This window comes from Triticum aestivum, chromosome 7B (assembly GCF_018294505.1).
Source record: "Triticum aestivum cultivar Chinese Spring chromosome 7B, IWGSC CS RefSeq v2.1, whole genome shotgun sequence".
NCBI classification, from domain to species: Eukaryota; Viridiplantae; Streptophyta; class Magnoliopsida; order Poales; family Poaceae; genus Triticum; species Triticum aestivum.
The window spans coordinates 650253748-650266517 of NC_057813.1; the positions used below are offsets into that span (position 1 = coordinate 650253748).

At 40.1% G+C, this 12770-nt stretch overlaps 1 long non-coding RNA gene across 5 annotated transcripts; it reads left to right on the forward strand.

The window, feature by feature from the left end:
- Window positions 1-9001: 9001 nt before the first annotated feature.
- On the forward strand, window positions 9002-12346 carry LOC123157947 (uncharacterized). 5 transcript variants are annotated; one of them, XR_006479214.1, is made up of 4 exons: window positions 9002-9424; window positions 9534-11339; window positions 11467-11613; window positions 12037-12346. It is a non-coding gene; the product is annotated as an uncharacterized lncRNA (long non-coding RNA). The 5 variants fall into 5 exon arrangements; XR_006479216.1 differs by having other exon boundaries at window positions 9004-9424; window positions 9534-9629; window positions 11152-11613; XR_006479217.1 differs by having other exon boundaries at window positions 9006-9424; window positions 11152-11339.
- Window positions 12347-12770: the final 424 nt, after the last annotated feature.

Consider the following 12770-nt stretch of genomic DNA (forward strand, 5'->3'; position numbering starts at 1 on the left):
CATACTCACAATAACACATAGGTCTCACAATTACTCATATCAATAACATAATCAGCTAGCGAGCCATAATAATAAAACTCGGATGAGAACACTTTCTCAAAATAATCATAACATGATATAACAAAATGGTATCTCACTAGCCCTTTCTGAGACCGCAAAACATAAATGCAGAGCACCTTTAAAAATCATGGTAAAAGAGATCCAGTCAAGTCATACCCAATATAAACCAATAATAATGAATGCAAATGACAGTGTGCTCTCCAGCGGGTGCTTTTAATAAGAAGGGTGATGACTCAACATAAAAGTAAATGGATAGGCCCTTCGCAAAGGGAAGCAGGGATTTGTAGAGGTGCCAGAGCTCGATTTTAAAAGAGAGATTGAATAACATTTTGAGCGGCATACTTTCGCTGTCAACGCAACAACTATGAGATGGATGTATCTTCCATACTACATGCATTATAGGCAGTTCCCAAACATAATGGTAAAGGTTTATACTCCCCTAACCACCAACAAGCATCAATCCATGGCTTGCTCGAAACAACGAGTGCCTCCAACATACAACATCCCTGGGGGAGTTTTGTTTAATTATTTTGATTTGCTTTGATCTATTTGGATCATGGGACTGGGCATCTCGGTTACCGGCCCTTTCTCGTGAATGAGGAGCGGAGTCCACTCCTCTTGAGAATAACCCACCTAGCATGGAAGATATAGGCAGCCCTAGTTGTAACATGAGCTGCTCGAGCATACAAAACATAATTTCATTTGAAGGTTTGGAGTTTGGCACATACAAATTTACTTGGAACGGCAGGTAAATACCGCATATAGGTAGGTATGGTGGACTCATATCGAAAAACTTTGGGGTTTAAGGAGTTTGGATGCACAAGCAGTATTCTCGCTTAGTACAGGTGAAGGCTAGCAAAAGACTGGGAAGCGACCAACCGAGAGAGCGACAACAGTCGTAAACATGCATTAAAATTAATTCACACCGAATACAAGCATGAGTAGGATATAATCTACCATGAACATAAATATCGTGAAGGCTATGTTGATTTGATTCAACTACATGCATGAACATGTGCCAAGTCGAGTCACTCAATTCATTCAAAGGAGGATACCATCCCATCATATCACATCATAATCATTCTAATAGCATGTTGGCACGCAAGGTAAACCATTATAACTCATAGCTAATCAAGCATGGCACAAGTAACTATAATCTCTAAATGTCATTGCAAATATGTTTACTTCATAATAGCTGACTCAGGAACGATGAATCATCATATTTAGAAAAACAAGAGAGGTCGAGTTCATACCAGCTTCTCTCATCCCAATAAGTCCATCATATATCGTCATTATTGCCTTTCACTTGCACGATCGAACGATTTGTATAATAATAAGAGCGCACGTGCATTGGACTAAGCTGGAATCTGCAAGCATTCAACTCAAGAGAGAAGACAAGTAATATGGGCTCTAAATTAAATAAACAATCATGCATATAAGAGCCACTAAGCATTTTCAATATGGTCTTCTCAACCCCCAAAAGAAAAAAAGAAAATAAAACTATTTACACGGGAAAGCTCCCAACAAGTAAAAGAAGAACGAGAAATCTTTTTGGGTTTTCATTTTAATTTCTACTACAAGCATGGAAATTATACTAACTAATTTTTTTTGGTTTTTCTTAAAGTTTATCAAACACACAAGAAGAAAAACTAGAAAAAGAAATTTAAACTAACATGGATAATACAATGAAAGAGTATGAGCACCGACGACTAGTGTGTGAACATGAATGTAAAGTTGGTGAGAAATACATACTCCCCCAAGCTTAGGCTTTTGGCCTAAGCTGGTCTAATACCAATGTCCGCCTGGCTGATATCCATAAGTGAAACTGGGGTAGTACTGAGATGCAGAGGCGACCGCCTCCTGAGCAGCAGCGTGTTGGCGAGCTGCTTCCATTCCCCTCTCATATTCAGTTGCTTCTTCCCTGGTGACAACATATCTTCCTTTTGCCTGATAATCAAAAAGGTAGGGAGCAGGAAGAGTAACAGGGACGACGTTGCGTCTGTCATAGATTAGTCGATAATGGAGGAATTGTTCATTCCTCTCAAGAAAATGATGATCAAACATAGCTTCTTTATCCAAATAAATAGGAGGTACAATCATACCCCCCTCTTGTGGAGCTATATTAAGAAAATTAGCCACGCGGGTTGCATAAATTCCTCTAAAGAAATCTCCCCTTCTACTATTATTCTGCAACCTAGGTGCAACTATTGCCCCCAAGTTATAACCTTTATAACCTTACACAGCACTCTTGAGGACACTAAGATCAGGGGCACACATGTGACATACCTTGTCCTTACCGTTAATGCATCTACCAACAAAGAGAGCAAAGTAATGTATAGCAGGAAAATACATGCTCCCTATGGTAGCTTGTGTTACGTCCCTAGATTCTCCCACAGTAACACTAGCAAGAAAATCTCTAAATTCAGATTTGGGAGGATCATTAATATTACCCCACTGTGGGAGTTTGCAAGCAGTTGTGAAATCTTCTAAATCCATGGTATAAGATGTATCATAAATATCAAACATGACACTAGGAGAATTACGCGTAGAAATATATTTGAACCTCCGCACAAAGGAATCAGTCAATTGATAATATTGAGGACACTTATCTTGTGAGAAGTCCTCCAGCTCGGCATCACGCACATATGCGTCAAATTCCTCCTTGAAGCCTACTTCGACCATAAAATCATCGGATGGCCACTCACAAGCCCGGACATTTGCGTCCCTTGGCAAATTAACATCTTGTTCACGTATAGCAATCCTTGGCCCTTTCTTTGCTGAAGAACCACCTTGGTACATTCTTCTAAGCATATTTGTTTTTCTGAAAATTTCTGAAATTTTAGTAACTTCAAAATAAAAGTGAATAAAACTAAACAAGATTGATAGCAACTACTCCTACGAGTGCCTAGAGCCTATATCATACATTGGAATTGCTTGGGACCTAAAAATTTTAACATGCAAGCTCAAGAACATGGTCACCTATGCAGCAAAAATTTGCAATGAATAAAGCACTAGAACAAAAACTAATTGGACCAATGGAGGAGTCACATACCAAGCAACAATCTCCCAAAGCAGTATTGTGAATGGAGCTTTGAGCTAAGAGATCGAAAATCGTAGCAAAACGAGCTAGAACTCGTGCTTGAGCTGGATGGGGATTTTTTTTGGGTAGAAGATGAAGTGTGTGGGTGCTGGCATAAGTGGAGGGGGGCCACTAGGGGCCCACGAGACAGGGGGCGCGCCCTCCTCTCTCGTGGCCTGGTGCTTGCCCCTCCTGTAGTGTTTTCAGTGCCTAAAATCCTCAAATATTTCAGAAAAAATCATACTAAATTTGCAGGGCATTTGGAGCACTTTTATTTTCAGACTATTTTTTTAATGCACGAATAAATCAGAAAATAGACGGATAATACTATTTTTGCTTTATTTAATCTAAATAACAGAAAGTAAAAAGAGGGTACAGAAGGTTGTGCCTTCTAGTTTCATCCATCACGTGATCATCAAAATGAACCCACTAACAAGGTTGATCAAGTCTTGTTAACAAACTCATTCCGAATAACACGGGACCGGAGAAATTTCGAATAACACTAAGTTACCTCAACAGGGATATGAAAATCCCCAACAATAAGAATATCATACTTTTTTCTTGACAGTGGGGAGAGGAAATTCAAAATCTCCAAAAATGATAGTTGGAACTTTTTCAATAGAATTGATACTATGAACTTGAGATTGTTTCCTCGGAAAGTGTACCGTATGCTCATTACCATTAACATGAAAAGTGATATTGCCTTTGTTGCAATCAATAACAGCCCCTGCAGTATTAAGAAAAGGTCTACCAAGGATAATAGACATACTATCGTCCTCCGGAATATCAAGAATAACAAAGTCCGTTAAGATAGTGACATTTGCAACCACAACATGCACATCCTCATAAATACCGACAAGTATAGCAGTTGATTTATCAGCCATTTGCAAAGATATTTCAGTAGGTGTCAACTTATTTAATTCAAGTCTACGATATAAAGAGAGAGGCATAACACTAACACCGGCTCCAAGATCACATAAAGCAGTTCTAACATAATTTCTTTTAATAGAGCATGGTATAGTTGGTACACCCGGATCTCCAAGTTTCTTTGGTATTCCACCCTTAAAAGTGTAATTAGCAAGCATGGTGGAAATTTCAGCTTCCGGTGTCTTTTTTTTTGTGATGATATCCTTCATATACTTAGCATAAGGATTTACTTTAAGCATATCAGTTAAGCGCATACGTAAGAAAATAGGTCTAATCATTTCAGCAAAGCGCTCAAAATCCTCATCATCCTTTGACTTGGATGGTTTAGGAGGAAAGGGCATGGGTTTCTGAGCCCATGGTTCTCTTTCTTTACCGTGCTTCCTAGCAACAAAATCTCTCTTATCATAACGTTGATTCTTTGATTGTGGGTTATCAAGATCAACAGCGGGTTCAATCTCTACATCATTGTCTTTGCTAGGTTGAGCATCAACATGAACATTATCATTAACATTATCACTAGGTTCATGTTCATCACCTGATTGTGTTTCAGCATCAGAAATAGAAATATCATTGGGATTCTCAGGTGTGTCTACAGTAGGTTCACTAGAAGCATGCAAAGTCCTATCATTTTTATTTTTCTTCTTTTTAGAAGAACTAGGTGCCTCTAAATTATTTCTCTGAGAATCTTGCTCGATTCTCTTAGGGTGGCCTTCAGGATACAAAGGTTCCTGAGTCATTCTACCAGTTCTAGTAGCCACTCTAACAGCAAAGTCATTTTTATTATTTAATTCATCAAGCAAATCATTTTGAGCTTTAAGTACTTGCTCAGCTTGAGTAGCAACCATAGAAGCATATTTGCTAACGCGGTGAAGTTCATCTTTAACTCTAGCCAGATTATCACCTACGCGTCCTATCTCGAAAGCATTATTCTTTAACCCTCTACCAACATAAGCATTAAAACTTTCTTGTCTAGCCATAAAGTCGTCAAATTCATCTAAGCATGGGCTATGAAATTTAGTAGAGGGTATTTCAAATTTATCATATCTATAGAGAGAATTTACCTTTCTACCTGTGTCGGGTTATCAAGACAAATGTGGTTCTTCAGGCGGTAAATTAAGACCATGTATTTCTTCAATAGGAGGTAAATTCTTAACATCTTCAGCTTTAATACCTTTTTCTTTCATTGATTTCTTTGCCTCTTGCATATCTTCAGGACTGAGAAATAAAACACCTCTCTTCTTCGGAGTGGGTTTAGGAATAGGCTCAGGAGTTGGCTCAATTGGTTCAGGAATTACTTCAGGAACTGGCTCGGGAAGAGTCCAATTATTTTCATCAGTCAACATATTATTCAATAGTATTTCACCTTCGTCGACTGTTCTTTCCCTAAAAACACAACCAGCACAACTATCCAAGTAGTCTTTGGAAGCATCGGTTAGTCCATTATAAAAGATATCAAGTATTTCATTTTTCTTAAGAGGATGATCGGGCAAAGCATTAAGTAACTGGAGAAGCCTCCCCCAAGCTTGTGGGAGACTCTCTTCTTTGATTTGCACAAAATTATATATTTCCCGCAAGGCAGCTTGTTTCTTATGAGCAGGGAAATATTTAGCAGAGAAGTAATAAATCATATCCTGGGGACTATGCACACAACCAGGAGCAAGAGAATTATACCAAGTCTTAGCATCACCCTTTAATGAGAACAGAAATATCTTAAGGATATATAAATAGTGAGACTTCTCATCATTAGTAAACAGGGTGGCTATATCATTCAACTTGGTAAGATGTGCCACAACAGTTTCAGATTCAAGGCCATAAAAAGGATCAGATTCAACTAAAGTAATAATATCAGGATCAACAGAGAATTCATAATCCTTATCGGTAACACAGATAGGTGAAGTAGCAAAAGCAGGATCGGGTTTCATTCTAGCATTAAGAGTCTGCTGCTTCCATTTAGCTAATAATTTCTTAAGATCATTTCTATCATTGCAAGGAAGAATTTCCATAGCAGCTTTTTCATTCATAATATAACCCTTAGGAACAACAGGTAATACATAATCATTGGGGGAACCTTCATCATCACTATCATCAGTAATATGATCTTCACTAATTTCATTCCCCCAAACTCTAGCAAGTTGTTCATCAAGAAATTCACCTAATGGCACAGTAGTATCACGCACAGAAGTAGTTTCATCATGCATAGCAGAAGTGGCATCACCAATAACATGCGACATATCAGAATTCATAGCAGTAGCAGGTTTAGGTGTCGCAAGTATACTAATAACGGAAGGAGAATCTAGTGCAAGGCTAGATGGCAGTTCCTTACCTCCCCTCGTAGTTGAGGGCAAAATAGTAGTTCGATCATCTTTCAAGTTCTTCATAGTGATCAACAGATATAAATCCCAAGTGACTCAGAGAATAGAGCTATGCTCCCTGGCAACGGCGCCAGAAATTAGTCTTGATAACCCACAAGTATAGGGGATCACAACAGCTTCCGAGGGTAGAGTATTCAACCCAAATTTATTGATTCGACACAAGGGGAGCCAAAGAATATTCTTGAGTATTAGCAGTTGAGTTGTCAATTCAACCACACCTGGATAACTTAGTATCTACAACAAAGTGTTTAGTAGCAAAAGTGGTATGACAATAAAGGTAGCGGTAGCAAAAGTAAAGATAAATGTTTTTGGGTTTTTGTAGTAGTTGTAACAGTAGCAACGGAAAAGTAAATAAGCGAAGAACAATATGTGAAAAGCTCGTAGGCAATGGATCAGTGATGGATAATTATGCCGGATGCGATTCCTCATGCAATAGTTATGACATAGGGTGATATAGAACTAGCTCCAATTCATCAATGTAATGTAGGCATGTATTCCGTAAATAGTCATATGTGCTTATGGAAAAGAACTTGTATGACGTATTTTGTCCTATCCTCCCGTTGAAGCGGGGTCCTAGCGGAAACTAAGGGATATTAAGGCCTCCTTTTAATAGAGAACCGGAACAAAGCATTAGCACACAGTGAATACATGAACTCCTCAAACTACGATCATCACCGAGAAGTGTCCCGATTATTGTCACTTCGGGGTTGTCGGATCATAACACATAATAGGTGACTATAGACTTGCAAGATAGGATCAAGAACACACATATATTCATGAAAACATAATAGGTTCAGATCTGAAATCATGGCACTCGGGCCCTAGTGACAAGCATTAAGCATAGCAAAGTCATAGCAACATCAATCTCAGAACATAGTTGATACTAGGGATCAAACCCTAACAAAACTAACTTGATTACATGGTAAATCTCATCCAACCCATCACCGTCCAGCAAGCCTACGATGGAATTACTCACGCACGGCGGTGAGCATCATGAAATTGGTGATGGCGGATGGTTGATGATGACGACGGCGACGAATCCTCCTCTCCGGGGCCCCGAACGGACTCCAGATGAGCCCTCCCGAGAGAGATTAGGGCTTGGCGGCGGCTCCGTGTCGTAAAACGCGATGAAACTTTCTCCCTGATTTTTTTCTCCCCGAACGTGAAGTTGACGTCGGTGGAGGTCCAGGGGCCCATGAGATAGGAGGCCGCGCCCTAGGGGGCCGCACCCCCCTGTCTCGTGGACAGGCCGCGGGGCCCCTGGCATTAATTCTTTTGTCAAAAATTCTTATTAATTCCAAAAAGTGCCTCCGTGGATTTCCAGGACTTTCCGAGAACTTTTCTTTTCTACACATAAAACAACATCATGACAGTTCTGCTGAAAACAGGGTTAGTCCGGGTTTGTTTCATTCAAATCATGCAAGTTAGAGTCCAAAACAAGGGCAAAAGTGTTTGGAAAAGTAGATACGTTGGAGACGTATCAGCGTGATACGTCTCCAATGTATCTATAATTTTTTATTGTTCCATTCTATTATATTACCCCTTTTGGATGTTTATGGACTTTATTTTACATATTTATATCATTTTTGGGACTAACCTACTAACCAGAGGACCAGCCTGTATTGTTGGTTTTTTTTGCCTATTTCAGTATTTCGAAGAAAAGGAATATCAAACGGAGTTCAAACGGAATGAAACCTTCGGGAGCGTGATTTTTGAAACAAACGTGATCCAGAGAACTTGGAGTGCAAGTCAAGAAGCAAACAAGCGGCAAGGAGATAGGACGGCGCGCCCACCCCTCCTGGGCGTGCCCCCTGTCTCCTAGGCCCCTCGAGCGGCCACCGACGTACTTCTTCCTCCTATATATACCTACGTATCCCGAAAACATCCAGGGAGCCAATGAAAAACAATTTCCACCGCCGTAACCTTCTGTGTGCGTGAGATCCCATCTTGGAGCCTTCGTCGGCGCTCCGCCGGAGGGGGAATCGACCACGGAGGGCTTCTACATCAACACCATAGCCCCTCCGATGAGTTGTGAGTAGTTTACCACAGACCTTCGGGTCCATAGTTATTAGCTAGATGGCTTCTTCGCTCTTTTTGGATCTCAATACAATGTTCTCCCCCTCTCTTGTGGAGATCTATTTGATGTAACTCTTTTTGCGGTGTGTTTATCGAGATCCGATGAATTGTGGGTTTATGATCAAGTTTATCTATGAGAAATATTTGAATCTTCTTTGAATTCTTTTATGTATGATTGAGTTATCTTTGCAAGTCTCTTCGAATTATCACTCTGGTTTGGCCTACACTACACCACGACACTACAAAGACGACATGCATCTGTTGGTATAAGTGAGAATCGCCGACACTTTTTTTGTCCCAAACTATACCGACACACAGTATATTAGTATTATTATAAGTTTGTGTCACATTATCTGTCGCCAAAACTAATAAAAACATCATCAAAATTTCCATCGGCACATGAAGACAATGCCATCTATTTGTGTGTCGCTGATTCATGTGGACACAAAAAGTGTCGGCGTTTCGCTATGCCAAACACCCGATACGCACCAGACCAGAAAAAAAAACACCAGACCCTTCGACCCCGACCTGTTCGATCCCCAATCTAACCTCTCTCTCTCTCTCTCCATCTCACCACCCACACACCCTAACCCTAACCCGACCGCGCCGCCGCTCCCAACCTGCGCGCCTCCGCCCCAAACCACCCGCCGGTCCCCCGCGCCACCACATCTCGGACCCCGGCCTCCCTTCCCTTAGTCCGCAGTAGCAACAGCGCCGTCTGCGACGGAGCAGCGCCGTCCGCCGCCGAGGAACAGCAGCGCTGTCCGCCACCAAGGATCCGCCGCGCGCCGGGAACAGCAGCACCATACGCCGGAGGATCCGCCGCACCGACTGCTGTTGAGGAGGAGCCCGCCGTTCTTCTTCCTCCACCGGCGACCCCTGCCCCGGCCCCGCCTCTAGATTTCAACAAGTAAGATGCAGTTTTTTTTCCATACCTATCTTCTCGTATGTTGCTATATGGAGTCCATATTTTATTGTGAATGGTTTATAATCTGATGGTATGCCTTGCGTGATTATAGTCGGGTGGTTCCAGGTCTAGGTCATGGCATCAGTGCTGTGGCGTTGTTCTGTTTTCTCAATGAATAGCAGTCGCTTGTTGGATGGGAATTGCTACTGTAAGTCATCTCAGCGAGCAGTATTGACCCCCTAAAGAAAGGAGTATCGACACAATACACAAAATTATTAGGCTGCAGATAGTATGGGGTACATTAGTACATGGACATAAAAAAGTAAAGGATATTCATGATAGTGTTTGCTTGTCTTTGTCAGGTTTTTTAATTTTCTTTTTGAGTGGCTTCACACACATGTGCATTTCCGCCGTATTGTATCGCCACAGAGACAATACTTGCAGGGGTTGTGAAAAATAACTTGAAGCATGCCCATTAGTTAGTAGAGCATATATTTGCGTTGCAGCGATGACTTTATTAGTGTGTGTGTGTTCACTTCTAGGTCACTGCATCATGTCAAAAAAACTGGCAGTGCTACAATTTCTCAAAAGAAAAGGAAGTTCATGTGAAGAACCATGGCGACACATGTGAGAAAAATATATTTGAGTCAATATATATACACATATAAATGGATTGAACTATTTGTTCTTTTCTGTGAGGGAAAGACAGTTAATTAGTTGTTAGTTTGAAAAACTGTAAAAAAGATAGTCTGCAGTAAATGTGTATAAAAAATATAGGTCAGTGATATACTGTGATAATTCCTCCTTGTTTTTTGTCTGCAACAGTTGATTAAATTTTTTGAGGGGGGTTCAAAAAAACACTTCATGAGCTTCTTTTTGAATGGCTGAATAGATTAGTTATGTTTTAATCCGAAGTCCGGCAAGTGTGCTTCACGTGTTAGATTTTCCTGCGATTCAAAATCCTGCCCACCTATTCTGAACCCAAATCTTTATTATCACTCGTCAAGCCTATGAAGGCCCAGTGGCTTTGATGCACGCCCATTACTCAATAAGTAATAGTTCCAGTAAGCTCACAGTACTACTTCCACAACCGCGAATGGTAAATTTTAAAAGTGCAAATGAAAGCATAGAAATTAACACAGATTGCTATTTTAGGTCTTCAATGATTTCCGAATAGATTGAAAGTCCAAGCCTTGATGAATTGACAGACCACACATGTTTTGTGAAGTATTTTAAACGAAATTGCAATTGAAATCTAGATGCAGCTACTGTAGATATATTTGTTGCTATTAGTACACATTTTTCCCCTATCCAAGGTCTTCTACTATTTCAATACCCATCATATGTGAAAATCTGTGGCGATAAAAGAAACACATCTACAGTCTGTAATTTGTTCCTGAAAGTGAAACTTAACAATGTCAGTGAGTGGTGAAATGTACACTCTTGTTTGATCTAATTTCTGGATTCCCTTTCCTTGTACTTCTAAGAAAATAATTAAGTCTTGCATTAGGTATAGAACACAAAGACAACATTAGTTGCATCTTTTATTGAGGAAGAAACTCATTCGATCTATCTAGGTTGAACAAGTTTATGTCTAAACTGTCATATTTATTCACAGATTTTGTCTACTTGCTTCAAAACAGAAATGTGGCTTTTGCTTGCTGGTAATTTGGGTTATGGTGTGGCTGCCTATTACTCAAGATGAACTCATATCATATCATCAATTTCAGGAACATTATCTCAGCTGTTGTTGATTTCAGAACAGATCATTGGCATTGTACCTTCAAGGGACTATCCTTTTGCCTACTGAGCACACAAAACAAATGTGTCTATATATTTATTTAAGTGAAACAACATGCTTCCATTTTTGGTCAATCGGTGGATCTGACTAATACATAACTACATATATATGTGTGAGGTATTATTCATGTGTCATTTTTCGTAATTCAAGTAAGCTGAAACTGATGGTCTCAGATGGTTTGTGTATTAACTTTGATCAGAACCTGCATCTACAAATACTGAGTAGAGGGTTGCCTTTTGTGCAGGAATTTGCAGCAGGATCCCTTGCCTGTGCTCTCCGCTTGTCCTCACTCCTTAGACCTTCCCTTTGCTTATCACCATACATTTTATTCAGAGTGGTGTCAAGATGCATCTCCTCTGCCAAGATGATGGGCAGAGGGCCTAAGCTCTAGGTGAGCTCCACCAAACATGTGTTATATATTGTACGATGTTTTCATTGTTAATGTCTGCAATCTAATGCTTTGCTCTGCTATTTTAATTTTGTGTAACATGCATACTCTCATGGATCTGTACGCATGTGTTTGCAAGAACTTGTACGCATGAGTTTGTAAGAAGTTGAATGCTGGTATGATGCTTTATTTTCTACAAAGTTGGGCTATATGCTCACGGCTGCTTCCTGATAATTGTGCATGTAACTTGGTTTCTTCACTTCATTTAAATGATTAGTATGTTTTGGGCTTTGACCTATGCATATAACAACACTACCATGCCAGTTTGTACATCTTCTGTTTTTGGTTCTTTGGACTCAAGAGTAACTCAGAAGTTTGAACAAATGTACTATGATAATATTGCTCAAACATATGGTGCTTTTGCAGGGTCAAATGGCGGGAAGTATCAAGTCAAAGATATTATGGCTTTTGTACATCTTCTATTTTCTTTAAATGGAAGTTGGTGTTGGTTTGGTGATCGAAGACTTGGGCTCTTCCATAGTGTTTTGTAGAGTGATCGAACACTTAAGTCTCTTATGAACTAGGACCATAATTTGTAACATGCCACAACTTGTATGTTGAGTTGAGTATTTGTTTCAATGGTTGTAACAAGGAAAACTGATCTTCTATATATGTTGAATAAATGCTTTGGTCAATGGCATTTTGTGATGAATAGAAGAGTGTAATTGTTGGTATATCTACTGCAAAGTGAACATGAATTGAATATTTTGAATATATTTTCATGTTAATATATGTTGCATTTGCATTTGTGCTGAAATGTATAGCCCTGGCAGCAAATGTGTCGGCAAAACTATTGGAGGTCGCAAAGACTGTTGGCATAGCATACTTACAGAGAAACTGTCGGGGTAGCAACGGCCGTTGCACTATCTGTCGGTATAGCACACTGTCAAACAATCTGTCAGCATAGAATAGTCTGTCGCTGAAGAAATGTTTGTCGCTATAGCCCTCACCAACCCAGTCAAACTGTCTATCGGCATAGATTTATCTGTCGCTAAAGACTTTTCCCGGCAGGACTATAGGCGAAAACTCCTTTCCGTCGCCAAAAGTCTTTCCCAACACCAAATGTGTCGCCTTATGTGACCTACGCCGACAGATTGTTT